The sequence below is a fragment of the Equus przewalskii genome, chromosome 1 (assembly GCF_037783145.1).
Source record: "Equus przewalskii isolate Varuska chromosome 1, EquPr2, whole genome shotgun sequence".
Taxonomy (NCBI): Eukaryota; Metazoa; Chordata; class Mammalia; order Perissodactyla; family Equidae; genus Equus; species Equus przewalskii.
In genome coordinates this window covers 81,415,362-81,430,480 of record NC_091831.1, presented here as the reverse complement: position 1 = coordinate 81,430,480, position 15,119 = coordinate 81,415,362, and positions in this window count along the sequence as shown.

The window sequence follows — 15,119 nt, the reverse complement described above, 5'->3', positions numbered from 1 at the left end:
GAAGACCCACTTCCTCATGGTCCATTGTGATGGTTAATTTTATGTGTCAACTTGACTAGGCTATGTGCCCAGATGTTTGGTCAAACAGCTGTCGAGATGTTGATATGAAGGTGTTCTTAAGATGAGATTAACATTTAAATAAGTAGACTTTGAGTAAAGCAGATGACCCTAGGTAATGTGGGTGGGCCTCATCAATTACTCGAAAGCCTTCAGAAGAAAGAATTGAGGTCCCCCAGGGAAGAAGGAATTCTGCCTCCGGCCTTCAGACTCAGGCTACAGCATGAACTCTTCCCTCAGTCTCCAGCCTGCCAGCCTGCTCTGCAGATTTCAGACTTCCAGCCGACCTTCTCAAGGCAGAAGGTACTAAGCCACACCACCACAATCACAAGAGCTGAGCCAATTCCTCAAAATTAATCTCTCTTTCTCTCTCTAAATATATACACATCCTATCGCTTCTATATGTCTGGAGACCCCTGACTAATACATCCATCAAGCACGTTTGTCCTCTGAGACCTAACCTCTGACCTTCTCCTGCAGGGTCAGACCTTCCCCAGGGTCCCATGGTCATGGGTCAAAGCAGAAAATGTCAGGTCCCCTTTAAGAAACTGAAACACAGAAAGGTCCCAGAGCAAATCCTCATTGAGATGAGCCAGCTTGCTGTCTGCTTCCAATCCCAAATCATTTAATACATCAGTGCTCTCCAACATTTAATCCCTTAAAATGATGCTCAACAGGAGTAAAAATGCCGAGGGATCAGATAAGTTTGGGAGGCACTGGATACACTCATTAACGTTTCCAAGAAGTTCTGCAGTAAAATACAACACAACAATAATAACAACTCCCCAAACCCAAACCTGCCTAACGTTGTTTAACATAGCACAGGACCCTGCTCCTCACCCCCATCTGAAATACCTTCAGAAGAAGATGCGCTCCCTGCCGGAAATCGAAGAACCTGGGGAGGCAGAAATTAGGCAAACCCAAGTCAAACGTCAATCATTACATATTTCAGCATTCAGTATCGGTGAGCAGTTCCCCAATCCTGAATAAAATAGCGATGCTTCCTGCTATGAGGGACCCCGGGAAAACGTCAGGATGGGGCTGGTGCTGCCGAGAACAGCTGGGAGGTGATTCCTTCTCTCCTGGGGACAGATGGACAATAGCCCGCCCCCTCATCCCTCAGCAAGGCACCCCAAAACCCCTATGTGTGTTCTGAAAGAATAGCAGCCTACGAAGCTGCTCCGAGGGAAGAAGACATGTATCTTGTCTCAAGCAGATGTTTGAAAGCACCTTGCTTTAAAAATCCTACTTCTTTTGTTTAAGGACCAGTTTAAATGAATTATATATAATAAAAACATACATAAGTCATTTAAAAATCCTGCTTGGTTAGTCTTCTGATATATGTCCTAATAAATAAATTGGGGGGGGGGGGGACTTGTCTCCTTATGCCCCAAACAAGAAAGGGGAAATGTGTTCTAGCTGTCACTGTGGACACACAATTTTGCCCCAGAGAAGGTGACAGAACATTCACAGTTTTTGCTGAAACAGTTGCCCAGTCGTCCTCAGAGGGGCTTGACTGAGGCTATGGGAAAACCCACCAGGTCCCCCCACCCCAGCCCATTGCAAGCCAGCCCATCAGTGGACTGTGGACGCTCCACAGTCCAGGACCTTGGGGATCTCTTGTCCCTGAAGATAATGCCAGGATGTTGCATGGTCCTGTAAACAACTGGGCTCAAAGGAGGAGTGAGACCCACAGACTACGCTCCATCTCAGGGTGGTCTGCTACTTCCATTTCAGGGAGAACGAAGCATCACAGCACAGTCTAGCCGGGAGAGGGGATGCAGCCTAGGTCCTTGCAGGCCCTGAAACACCTACTACGTGCCAAGGGCTTTACAGATGTTGTCTCACTGAATCCTCAGGAAACGGAAAATCAGTAACTTGCCCAAGATCACACCAGCAAGTGGCAGATCGTGAATTCAAACCCAGGTCTCCCAACTCTCACGATTTCAGATTTCTTAGTTCTCCTTAGAAAGAGGTCAGTTCATAATCCTCGTGTGACCCAGACACAGCAGAACATTTTGACCCTGTCATTTTAACTCCAGTGCCTTTTTGACCAAGTTGCCTGGGGGGAAAAAAAGAAATTTGTTAAAAAGTCAACACACAATCTAATAGATAAAACAGCTTAAATAAAAATTTTCATTGGCTGAAGAAATGGATAAACTAATAATAGCGACAAGGACCTCTAAAGAAAAATCACAGAGGTAGAAGTTATATTGATGAAATTTGATACGGATTTTTAAAGCCCAATGGGTAAATAAAATCTTCATTGAGAAATTTACAAGGAAAATAATTTATCCCACTGAAGATACTTTCAGTGAAATAAAAATTAAAATGAACAGCCCGATGGATGGACGAATAATTGATCTATCAGAGGGAGAGCATGTCATTCTCAAGAGTGACCAGACAGTGGCAGCAAAGACCAGTGATGGACTCATCCAGGCCAGCGGGCATCAAAGTGTGGTCTCGGGGCCAGCAGCCTGTTTCTGGGAAGGTATAAGATAATTTCAGACAGGGGCAAAACCCTGCTGGGAACTTGTTAGAAAAACAAATCCCAAACCCACTGGATCGGAAACTGCTGGTGATGGAGCCCAGTACCCTGCATTTTCACAAGCCCTCCAGATGGTTTGGGTGGCCACTCGGGAGACGCTGCAACCAAGCACAGGTCAGTTTTCTCCATAGTCAGCAGGCACTAATGTAGGAGTTGATTACGCGTTTCTTTATTTTGCTAAACAGCTTCTGCCTAGCCACTAAACTGCTTGTTTTTGAGAGAAAGAAAATGCAGCTGACTCTATGTCAGACTTGGGGTTGAAAGCTTGTCTCCAGCTCTGAAACGGGGATGGGCGGGTCAGAGCCTTGTGTCCACAAGGACAGCTCCCAGGCTGGCCACCCTCATCCCATTGTCCTCCTGTCCTGGGCACTGTAGCTGCCCCATCTCCAGCCTAACACCTCTCTCCTGCCTTCATGCTCCTCACACTTCTCACCTGCAGGCGGCATTTTTCCGTTTGTCTCAGGTCTCCTCTTGGAAGGGAACCCAGTGATCAGACCCAGAGAGCAGGATCTGCCTTCCTGAGTCCTGGCCTCTCCCCAGTCTTGACACTGGAGGTCACATGTTATACACCATGGAGCGCTCTCTTGCCGTAATTACCCAACTGGTAAATGAGAGGGAAAATCCATACCTGGCCCTCATGATCCACCAGTCCTGCCCTGGTTCCTCCTGAGAGCCTGTGTGGAGCCCACAGTCATGCCTCATGAGGGTGTCCCTCCCGCAATGACTGGGGGGAGGTGTTTAGATGAAGACGATGTTGCCTGCAGAGCCTTGGGACAAGGTCTGGGGGCAGCCCCTGAAAGAGCATGGGCTGCAGAACAAGAGGGACCTATTCCAGTGTCAGCTCCACCACTTTCTGCAGGGTTTGCACCTGCACAAGCCTCATCAAGCCCCAATTTGTACATCTGTAAAATGGAGCTAAAACTACGTTTCTCACAGGTTCACTAAACTATCAAGCATGTCAATGTCAAGCACAGTGCGTAGCACCTGGTCCTGTAGCTCTCAGCACGTGGATACAGTCTTCCCTTCCCTCAGGAAGTAGTGAGCCTCCTGTGCCTGGCAGCATGTAAGCAGAGATTGTTGCCCATTTTGTCAGAGATGTGGAACAGAGGTTACAGGTACAAATGCCTTCAGGATGCTGGAGACTCAAAGAAATTGGTGCAGTAGCTGGATGGGGCCTGTGGGAAGCTGGTGACGGCATGCCCTGTCTAAATGGGGAGCTGCCATTTGGCTCGGTGAACTGCTGCCAGGTGGAAAAGAGGCTGTGAGTCATCGGACTTTCTTGCTTTTCAAAAGAAGTTGGAAATATAGATGTTTATGGGAAGCCCAGGCAATGGCCAGCCCCCTGAGGGCCACAGCAGAGGGGATCCATGCTCCAGGTCACTCACAGCTGTGACCAGCTGAAACCATCACTCTTAGAGGCATTCTCTGGAGGCCCCAAGAGGAGGGAGGAGCCTGGTTGCTGTTCAGCAGACCTGGCTTTGCATCTTGGCTCCAGCGCTCATTACCCGTGAGATGTTATGCACCACGATGACCAGCACGAGCCTCTTCTCCATCTGTAAATTGGGGCTACTAGGAACTCCTACTTCGCCAGTGTTTAGCAGGGATTAAGTGAAACCACATTGTGAAAGGGCTTTGCGACTTGAATGTGAGGTGTTCATGTTAATCAGTGATGACAAAGCCCATCTGATAAAGACCACTGGGGATGCACTATCACAGCCCAATAAAATTAGGGTTCTTAACTTGCACACCCAGGGACCTGGGGGCGTCCTACCAGAGGAGTGATAGGGCTACTGTAGGATCTGTGGCAAGGGCAGGTGTAGGAACAAATTTAGATGAAGCAGTGTTTGACACGGTTATGGCACAGCAAAGGGGCTGCACGGAGAGGTAGACCCGGGGTCCCATTTCCTTAGAAAGTACAAAGGGAAGATGGTGTGGGATGCTGTGTCCGAAAACCCCTTAGCTGGAGCTCTGCAGGGTTGGAGATGGGGACCGGTTCTCTGAGTCACAGTAAGCCCCTGGCACGGGTCCTCCCATGACGACTGAGGTGTCCACTTCTCACTCAGGATTCCAAGCAGCCAGGTTTCTGGCCACCTGTGATTTTAGAGAGCAGTTTCTCAGCACCATGTCCTTGGTGCTCTTACAGACGAGGTGTTGTAACAACCGTAGGTGCCCCTCCAGCGCTGCACAGTAGAGCCTGTGGTTGGAACCAGAAGGCCTGCCCCACAGCCCCAGCTCTGCCTCTTCCGAGCTGTGCCGTCTTTGCTCATCACTTAACCTCTCAGATCCTCAGTTTGGGACAAATACAGACCCACGATCCCTAACTTGCAACTTCAACATCTAAAAAGCACTAAAAGCCAAAAGACTTTTTATAACTCATTGGCTGCAAAACCTGTCTTGAACTAACTCCTCTGCTGGCAAAATCTGCCTGAACCGACAGGAGTCTTTTTATGGTCTCTGTGGACGCTGAATATTTGTACATGTCTCTGCAGAAAATATTGATGTATTTGATTATGGGGTGCTCCCCCAGAGCCTGCTGGGAAATGATAAAAGATACAGGATACCCGTTATCTTATTTTCCTGAAATACACAAGATTTTCAATTCGAAAAACCATGAGGCCCCAGGGTTTCAGACAAGGATTTGTGGGTCTTTGGTGGCTAGCTCAAAGGCTGGGGGTGGGGATTACACGTGGTGCTGTGGAAAGGTGCCCCATGTGGAGCACGTGGCAAGTGCTCAGTAACACCAGCCATTGGGCTTGCGGCTGCGTGCTCTTAGTGCACTTCTTCCCTCCCCACGTGCCATTCCCCAGCTCTCGCCTCCTTCCTCAGGGCTCCTGGGCCCTCTGCCCTTTCCCCAACCCCGATGCCTCCTCTGGGCATAGCCAGTTTGGCAGCTGTCCTCACAGGGTGAGCCCCTCTTCTCAGGACAGACTTGTTCGCAGATGTGGTCCTCCCCTCCACCAGGACAACCCCTGGTCCCGTCCTTCATCTCGCTTCGAGCCCTCGGCCTGGCCTTCCAAATTCAGGAGCAAAGCCAAACCAACTCTGCTTGGCAGCTTTCTCCTTCCCACCCTTAGATCTCTCACTCCACTTCTGATGCTGAAGACCCAGCTAGAAGGGAGGACCCACACGGGATTCAGTGGGTCACCCATGTCTCCCATCCTTCAGCGGCAGGACCCACTTGTCCAGGTCCCTGGAACCTGATGCCTGGGTGACTCAAACCCTGCGAGGCCTGGAGGCTCGGCAGGTCCTGGTAGCTGCCTTTGATTTCCGGGCCTCCTCAATGAGCCATTTAGAGGCTCTCTGTGCCCCTTTCACCTCTCGCGTGGCTGCTGGAGGACCCAGCCTTGCTAAGTGAGTGAAGCTGGGATGATCAGCTCCCTTCCAGAGAGCCTGGGGCCGGCTGTGGGTGGTGGTCTCCACCCATGAGGTGTGGTCCCTGATTTTCACCAAGACAGAGCCACACCCCGCAGCTTTCAGTTCCGCTGGGGCCAGGCCCTGACCAGCTCGTCTCTAAGGGGCTGTGGCTGGCTCTCTGCTGACTTGGCCCTCCAGCCCCCCATCTTGAGCTGGGTTGGAAGAGCTCAGGAATCAGGGAGTGAGAACCACAGGCCCCAGCAAAGAAGGGCACAGATCCCCCAGGCAGAGGGGCTGTGGGGACAATCTCACTGAGGGCTTTATTAAGACTCTGGGGAGTGATGGCTTTATTGAGACCCTGGGCAAGCTGAAGCGAGGTCTGGAAGGCCAGTGGGGGTCAGAGGTCAGTCTCCCCAGGCTGACCTCATGGCTCAGGTCACTGGGTTGCACACTCACAGGCCCAGCAGTGGGCGATGCCATTAACCCTCTCCCCTCCTGTTTCCCTTCTCAACGTCGCCATCATCAGCTCAGCTCACCTTCCCTTCCCCACCCGGTTCTGCAGATGACCCTCCACATGACCCCCTGCCCTCAAACACCCTCTCCATCTCCCGGCTTTCCTGAGTTCTGGCTTTCCCCAGGGACGCCATCTCTTTCCCACCCTCCCTCTGGGTTAATTCAACAGCCCCTTGAGGGCCTTGGATTGCCAGCCCCTGCCACCTCCAGGGCCCCCTCCCTGGGACCCCTCAGGACCCCACATCATAGGGACCATGTGTTCACCTTTGCTGCAAGTCATGCATTGTCACCCAAACTGTAGCTGAGACAGAGAACAGCCCAGAGGCCTCCCCTGCGTTAACACACTGTCGGGGGCAGTGGTGGGTGACATTCTCCCTCCCCTTCCAACCCTCCACCAAGAGCAGCATGTGCTCAGACACCAGGAGGCAGCCCCATCCCCATGCTTCCCAGCCTCTGGGCAGCGTCCTCAGTCCCTCCCTTCATTCCAGCCCAGCAGCCAGTGCTGGGCCCCAGGCTGGCTGGCTCCTCCCCACCTTCCAGCTGACATTCAACTCTGCACCCCCACCTTGTCCCCCTTTTCACGTGCCTTCCTGGGGCATCCATTCCAGGCAGGGGAGACAGACAATAAATCTAATCTATGAACTACACATATGGGACCATGCACACTGGAAAAAACAAAGCAGCCAGGAGGGATAAGAAGTGCTGGGCTGCAGTTTTAAGCAAGGTGGTCTGGGAGGGCTTCAGTGACAAGTGCAGATGGGAGGGAGATGTGGGAACGAGACATGCAGATGGATTACTTCCCAGGCAGAGGGGAGAGCATGTGCAAAGGGCCTGAGGTGGGTGGAGTAGGCATGCCCAGGCCCTGCTGAGAGGTGTGGGGGTGGAGTCTAGACCAGAGTGCCTGGAGGCCACCGGGAGGGCACAACACTGACGTCTAATCCCCCGAGGGCAGTAATTAGCCAAGGTGGCATGGTTCCCCTATTAGCTTGTTAGTTTTTTAAGATGATAGCACTGGCTATGCTGTCAGGGAGGAAAGAAGCACCCTTATAGTTAGTGGAAATGGAATCAGATCATGCTTTTAGAAAGCCTATTGGCTTTGTGTTAAGAGATGTAAAAATGGTCCTACCGTTCAGACCAGTCATTCCACATCTGGGACTGTATTCTCAAGGAAAATCCCAAACATGGGAATCTGTATATTGTCCCCTTCAATTAGCCATGGAAAGGCAATTGGCTCCCCGGGCCCTGGCACACTGCCCCTCCAGTCCCAGGGCTCTGCCCTCCAGCACCCCACCCCATACCTGGCCTGGCCTGGCCTCCCACCGGGAGCACCTCCCTCTTCTCCTCCCGCCACGGCATCCGTCAGGATGCACCTATCCTCCCACCCCACCTGCCGCCCCTCTGGCCTGCGACAGCCCAGCCAGGCTCCACCTCTTCCCAGGAAAGAGTCCTCTTATTTTCTCTCTCGAAAACACCCAGGACTGATTCTGGGCCCAGTGCCTCTCACCATCCCTCCTACTGGGATTGGAACTAGGGCCTATCAGATGGGGACGGGAGGACAGCTTGGGCCAGCCTGTCACTCCCACCCCAGGTAGAGGGTCTTATCTGGTGCTCCTCCATGTGGGGTTCAGCCTGGGCCCTTCTAAGCCCCCAGGAGTGCTCGGTGGGTCCCACCTGTCACAAGGGAGGGCTGAGAAGGGCTGAGAAGGGCAGGGCCTGGCCCCGCTGTCCTCCTTCCTTCCCGTCACTTGGGGAAGGACAGAGGCTTTCTGAGCCCATCAACTGTGCAGACTAAACACTGAACAAGGGAGGCTGGAATTTGCTTGATATCTGGGATCAGACAAGAGGAACATTCCAGGTCATGCAGTCTGCTACCTGATGGCAGCCAAGAAGTTCAAGCGAGGGAATGGCACCTGTCCACCTGTCACTCATTCATTTACAAACCCCCAGACGGCCCCCTCTGTGCCAGCCTGGCCAGGCCTGGAGCCTGCTGAGGGTGAAGCAGCCTGCTGGGGCCTCACAGCCCAGAGGAGACAGGCGCATTCCTTCTGAAGGGTGTGCGCATGTGTCATCAAGAATTAGTTTGAAACTAGCTTTAAGTGAAATTTAATTAGTAGCATCTTAATTACCCAGGCAAACAATGCTTTGGTTGGTCTTCTTGGTACTCAAAGCTGATCACATTTTCAATGAGGTGGGAGTGCCCTGCTGGTCTTCCCCGCAGCCGCCACCCCCAGCTGCCCAGTCCCCACACACCTGTGGAGAGAGGGAGGCCACACCTGCTTCACACGTCCAGACACCCCTGCGTCGGGCCTTACTGTAGAACTTGACTTCTGTGGCCAGTGGCAGGAGTTAGGGTCAGTCAGGGGTGTCCTGGGCCACCAGCCCGTGCCCCAAGGGGCCAGGTCTTTCCATCCAGATGTAGGCTTTTTCTCTAGGACCTCCCACGACATCACCAGGAGTTTGGGGCTCAGAATCCCCAACTTGCCGGCCCAGACTTTCTCTCTCAGGGGGACCTCATCTCAGCGCCTCCTCCTGCCATGAGTCCACAGGGCTGTCCCCCAAAGTTCTCCAGACAGATCTTAACATCTTCCTACCTCAACAAGAAAGAGTGAGAACTACAGTCACTTTCCTCCAGGCAAATGCCTCCAAAAAGAGCCACTTTTTATTTGTTCATTCCACATGTGCCAGGCATGGTGCCAGGTGCTGGGGGCAAGGAGGTGACAGATCTGAGAGGGTCACAGCCGACGTTTGAGAAGCACTGGCTGTTACCGGTGCACAGTCACGGGCAGGATTAGGGGCGTCCCTGCCTTGCACTTTGCTCTCCACTCCCCTGCCCATCCATGCACCCGCCAGCCCTCCCCGACACCCCTGCTCTGCCCGGTCCTCACCTCGTCCCTGAGCACAGGCCCCAGATGAGGAAAGGACCCTGATGTCCCTCACTTCGGTACAAGCTAGCTGCCCCTCTCCCCTTAAGGGGAAAGAGCAGTGTTCTGGGCAAAGTCACCCACAGCTGCAGCTCGTCCCTGGAGGGGAGGGTGAATGCTCCAGCTCTTCCTTCTCTGCTGGCCACTTCCCACAGGTGTGTAGGGAGCTGGGAGCTGCAGGGCGCTCACTATGGCCTCCTGTCCTACCGAGTCACCCAGCCCCTCGAGCCCCCATCAACCATCAGAGCCACATTTGTGGGTTCAGAGCATGGGCTCTGGGGCCACCTACCTGGGTTCAAACCCTGGCTTCGTTGCTTCCTAGCTGTGCGACCCGGAGTGAGCCACTTCATCTCTGCGTATCTCAGTTTCATCAGACATAAATGGGAGAGATAAAGATCAACACGACGAGGTTGTCATGGGGAATGAGAGAGCCAGTGCCAAGCTTCTTGAGCTGCAGGTCACCAACAATTTGTTGGCTGTAAAACCAAGTTAGTGGGTTGTTACCAGCTTTTACATAAATACAGTGGAAACGAGAGTGTGCCTCACTTCAGAGGGGCCGGTACACACATCTGTGTGTATGTGTGTGGCACAAACCATTCCCAGATGGTTTTCTACCTGTGAGACCCCATTGTGGGTTTGGGAGATATTAGATGGATTACACACAGGCCAAGGTGGGGAGAAGCCATGTGGGACTCACGCCGGTGGTGCTAGGGTGGAGGGATGTGCACATGGGTCAGGATGCTCTCTGTGGTGAGTAACCCATTCTGTTGGGACAGAGAAAAGGATAACAGTGGGACTGGACGTGGCAGGACCCACACATCCTGGGCAGGCAGGTATGCACGTGTGGCAGATATAACTAGAAAGAGCAGCATGAGGAGGAGCTGGGGTCACACAACAAGGGCCTTGAAAGTCATGGTTAGCTTCCGACCTTGACCCTTGGCAATGGAAATTTAAATCAGGAGGATGACCAATTTAACAACTATCTACTGAGTGCCTACTATGGGGAAGATTTATGTTTTAAAAAGATTGTGAGAGAAGTTTGAGGGGCCAGGAGCTGGTGGCAACACAGAAGGCAAGGGGATCTGCCAAGAGGCTACTGCAATGGTCCTAGCATGAGATAACAGGGACAGAGATCAGGATGTCTGGAGAAGGAGACAGATACAGATTCTGTACGTGGAGCTGGATGGTCCCCAACACCTGGAAAAGGATGGAGGCCGTGACCCTGCACACAATTTTGGGGGAAAGAGTGGGGCTTTGAAGGCCACAAAATAATTCTACAGGCCCCCAAAGCATAGAGGCCACATGGCCAAAAGGATAAACCCATGGGCATGAGTCAGGCAGCCATGTGACCTTGGCACATTACTCAACCCCCTGCACTGCCAATTTATAAAATGGGGCTCAGATGAGGACAGCTCACAGGGGTGTTATGAGATTGAAAGCTAATAACAATAAAAGCCTTCCACTGGCCAGGGGTCACACTAGGACTTCTTGATGACCTCTCTCTCTTACGTCATGGACACGTCTGGAGAAGGTGCTGGCAGGCAGCCTGGAAAAGGACCAACTTCCAGCCACTCAGACACAAGTCAGGGAAACTGGGCCAACTCTGCATTGCCGTTGCCCTCTCTGGGCCCATGTTTACAAGTTAGACCGCCCACAATGACTTGGAGGCTCAGGGTAGCGAGGCCAGTATGCAGGCTCTGCTGGGCTGGCCCTCTCACCAGATGGGGCCTCTTACCTGCATCTCCACCATCGGCACCTGGGGCCCCTCTGAGAGGGAATCTGTTTCCGGAGGCTTCAAGACAGAGGGTCTTGAACCTGTGGTCACATCACCCAAACAAAGAGGGTTTCCCCGGTTCTCAGTGAAGCCTGTCACTACGTACCCATTCAGAACAATTCGCTCCAAAATAAGCCCCTCCCTTGGATTTCCACTGAGCCTTCCTATGCACAGAGAGTGTGCTGGGTGCTGGGGATACACTGATTTAAGAAGCACGCAGCAGCCCAATGGGGCGTCCTTCTAGGGAGGTTCTCTGCCCTCTCTCTGCGCTGGCCTCCAAGACTTCCTGCCCTAAACCTACACTTTTCAAGTCTGAAAATGGAAGTGACTCCGACTGATCAGTGCTCACTTTTCACATCAAGACAAGCCTCCAAAACCAGGAGAGATGGCTGGCAGCCTTCATCTATCTTCATTTTCCCAACAGAGCCAACCAGGACTGTAGAATGCAGTTTCCCTTAAATATCTTTTTGCCTACCCCACTAGTCAATCAGGGGAGCTCTTCAATGAGGCTGCAGCGTCAGGGAGCCTTAGAGCAGATCTGTTTCCTGGCTCTCCCCAGGGTGTATCTGGGGTATTTTGCAGAAACACTCCAGCTTTCCTCTAAGTGTCCCTCTGGCCATTCCTAGGCTCAACAGAATCCTGGCACAATGAGGAAGCTCAATTCTTTTCAAGAGTGACAAATAAGCTTATTTTTCCATTGCAGAGTCATCTATTGGGGGTGTTGGGTACCAGGGGCTGAGCACAATCTGGCCACTTCAGACCCTTCCTGCAAGGACACACATCCTGGTAGAGCAAACAGACATGTGAATGTGTCCTCATGATACATGTGGCAAGTACAGTGACAGAAGCATGGTCTGGGCACACAGGAAGGAGAGATCAGTTTTATTTGGGAGGTGGGACAAAGAGGCTCAGATTGATCATAAAAGGTGAGTAGAAGTCATCTAGGTAGACAGGAGGGGGTATAATTAACAACAGCATCAACTTACTTCACAAGGAATCTCATTCCATCAATACCAAACCCTGTGAGGCATTGTCAATGCACCCACTTTATAGTTGCATAAGTAAGATTTGGAGAGGTTAAGTAACCTTGACAAGATCAGAGAGTTAGAAACTTGCAGAGGAGGGACAGCTCTGTACATTTTTAAAATGATGGAACCTAGATCCAGAGCATTGAAGTAAATTCACTCAAGGTTAGACAGGTAGAAGGTGCTGGAAACAGGAATCAAATCTGGGCATCATATCAAGACCATAGAGATAGATGGATTATAGAGGTATATGGATTATATCGAGCTAAAGAATTTGGACTCTCTCCCACTGATGATGAAGAGGCTCTAAAGGGTTTTAATTGCTGTGATGACTTCACATCCACTCTAATTTATCCTGCCCAATCAGTATAAATCACAAATTCTGGTAGTGAAGAAGTAACAACAGTTTTCAGCCACAATGGGCATGTCCAGGGCAAAGATATCTTATTTAACGAGATTATTCTATTTAATGATGATATTCTATTGCAACAACTCAGGAAGAAAAAGACACTCCAATAGAAAAAATGGGGGAAGAAAGTAACAGGCAATTTACAAAAAAAGAGAATACAAATGGCCTTTAAACATGTGAAAAGGTACTCAGCCAATTAAAACAATTATATAATTAAGACAAAAATGAATAACATTTTTCTCCCGCCAGACTGACAAAGAGAGACAAGAGCAAGTGTTGGCGGGGGTGCTGGGAATTGTGTCTTGTACGTTGCTTTGTGGGCATATGCACTTATGCAGCCACTTTAGGGGGCAATTTGGAAATTTCTTTTTTTTCTCTTTATTTTTTTTTATTGAAGTAACATTGGTTTTTAACATCATATAAATTTCAGGTGTACATCACTATATTTCAACTTCTGTATAGCCTACATTGTGTTCACCACCAAAAGTCTAGTTGCCACTTGTCACCATACGCCTGTGCCCCCTTTACCCCTTTCACCTCCTGCCTACCCCCTTCCCCTCTGGTAAATTTAAAATGCACACAGATCGCTGGGGTTGACCAAGTTGTTGCTCCCGGGGGAGCACTTCCACACAAGCACAAGGAGATTCATTGCAACATTGTCACACCTAAAAATTGGAAATAACTCAAATGTCCATCATATGGAAATGGCTGCAAACACTGAAGTGTTTTCATAACAAAAAATGCTATGCAGCAGCTAAGAAAATAGAGCTATCTCTGTACAGACTAGAGCGGATATATTGTTGAGTAGAAAAGGAGAGAGCTGCAGAATGATACATATATAACAACAATTATGTTAAGTGTTCGATACATTTATGTTACATAAATATGATACATTTATGTTAAAATATACTTATTTAAACATAGGGGCTGTTTATGTTACATTTTATATAGATTCATAGATACCGCAGAAAGGGTTTAGAAAGGGCTTGGAAAATACACATAAAAACAGCAGCAGTGGCAGTATTTGAGAGGTAGCAGAGGGGACCAAGATTGGGGGCCAGGAAGGAACATTTATAATGCTCTAGTTCCTTGAGCATCTTTATGAGCAACTTCTATTTATGTATTACTTACATGAGTAATTTTCATCTTAATAAGTGTAGAGATAGATTTAAAAACCACTGACACATCAGTTCCTATGCAAAGTGTTATGGCCGGTGCTCTGCAGAATGCATAACAAGAAAGAACTTGTTATTAGACACACAGATGCTGATCTTACCTTCAAGGAGCTCTCAGGCTGGTGGGGGGCGGTGGGGAACAGGACCAATTCCATGGGATAAATTCCTGAAGAGGAGTAGCAAATGCAATGGGATTCATGGCAGGGTGAAAGGAAGGTTGTTCACAATATTTCAGGAATCAAAGAAGCACGTATGGCAACCAAGGAGAGGCAAGGCTGGGCATGGACCAAGAGAACGTCAGGTTCAAAGATGCAGAAGTGGGAGCTCCTGGGGCACATTAGGGAAGACGAGGAGGACAGGAAAGGCAGGGACACATTGTGGAGAGCTACAATGCTGGGAGAAGAAACTGGACTCTAGTTCCAGGCAGCACGGGGCCCTGCGAGGTCTTGCCTGGGAACTTGCCTGAAACTTCACAGAGAAAAGAAGTTTGGTACCCATGCAGGAGTGGCTTGGCCAGGAGGCAAGGAGGCAAGGGACAAATTGTGACTGCCCCAGTGCTGGGGGAAGATCTGGGGTCTGAACTGGAGGCAGGGGTTGTCTCAAAGGAGGAGGGAGATGAACCCGAAACACTCATTGGATTGGGATGGGAAGCGAGTGGATGGAGCAGAAACCAAGGGGATTTTGAGGCCCTGCTTCCACCCAATGATTCACAGGGAGAGTAGGGAGTCAGAAGGAAAGCAGGTGGGGGTAGTCCCTTCTCTAGGAGCTGCAGAGAGAGGCTCTGAGGCCTCCCCACAGTACAGGAGCTGCAGCCCCCTTCTGTTCCCACTGGAGTTGCATTATGTTGTGCACAAGGCAGGTCTGGCCTCTGAGGACAGGCTGGCCAAGGGCGGGCAGGCAGGCACGTAGTCCTCCTGGCTTGCAGCCACCAGACTCACAGGCTTCCGGGAAAGGCTGACAGGGGCCGCTCTGTTCCTTTGAATCTGAGAATATGTGGCTGGGGAAGCCTAAATTAATTAAGTGATGCTGAGGCCCTGAGGCCCTCCTGAGGAAGCACATAAGGGAGGGGGCAGTGAGGACAGGGTAAGCTGCACCTCCTCCCCCAGTATTGGAATCCAAGGAGGCTCAGGAGCTTCATTGGAACGAAGCCTGCACTTAAGTGCTTCCAGGGAGACAAAGAAATAATAAATCAAGAGCAAGTGCCCCGCCCACACGCCACCACCACCACCATCAACCTGCTTCTCCACAGAAATAAGGCCGTTTCACATCTTTGGGACCAGCTGTCTCCATGAGGCAACAAATGGCAAGGCCCTGGAATTGACTGGGCCCATGACCTTCTCAGA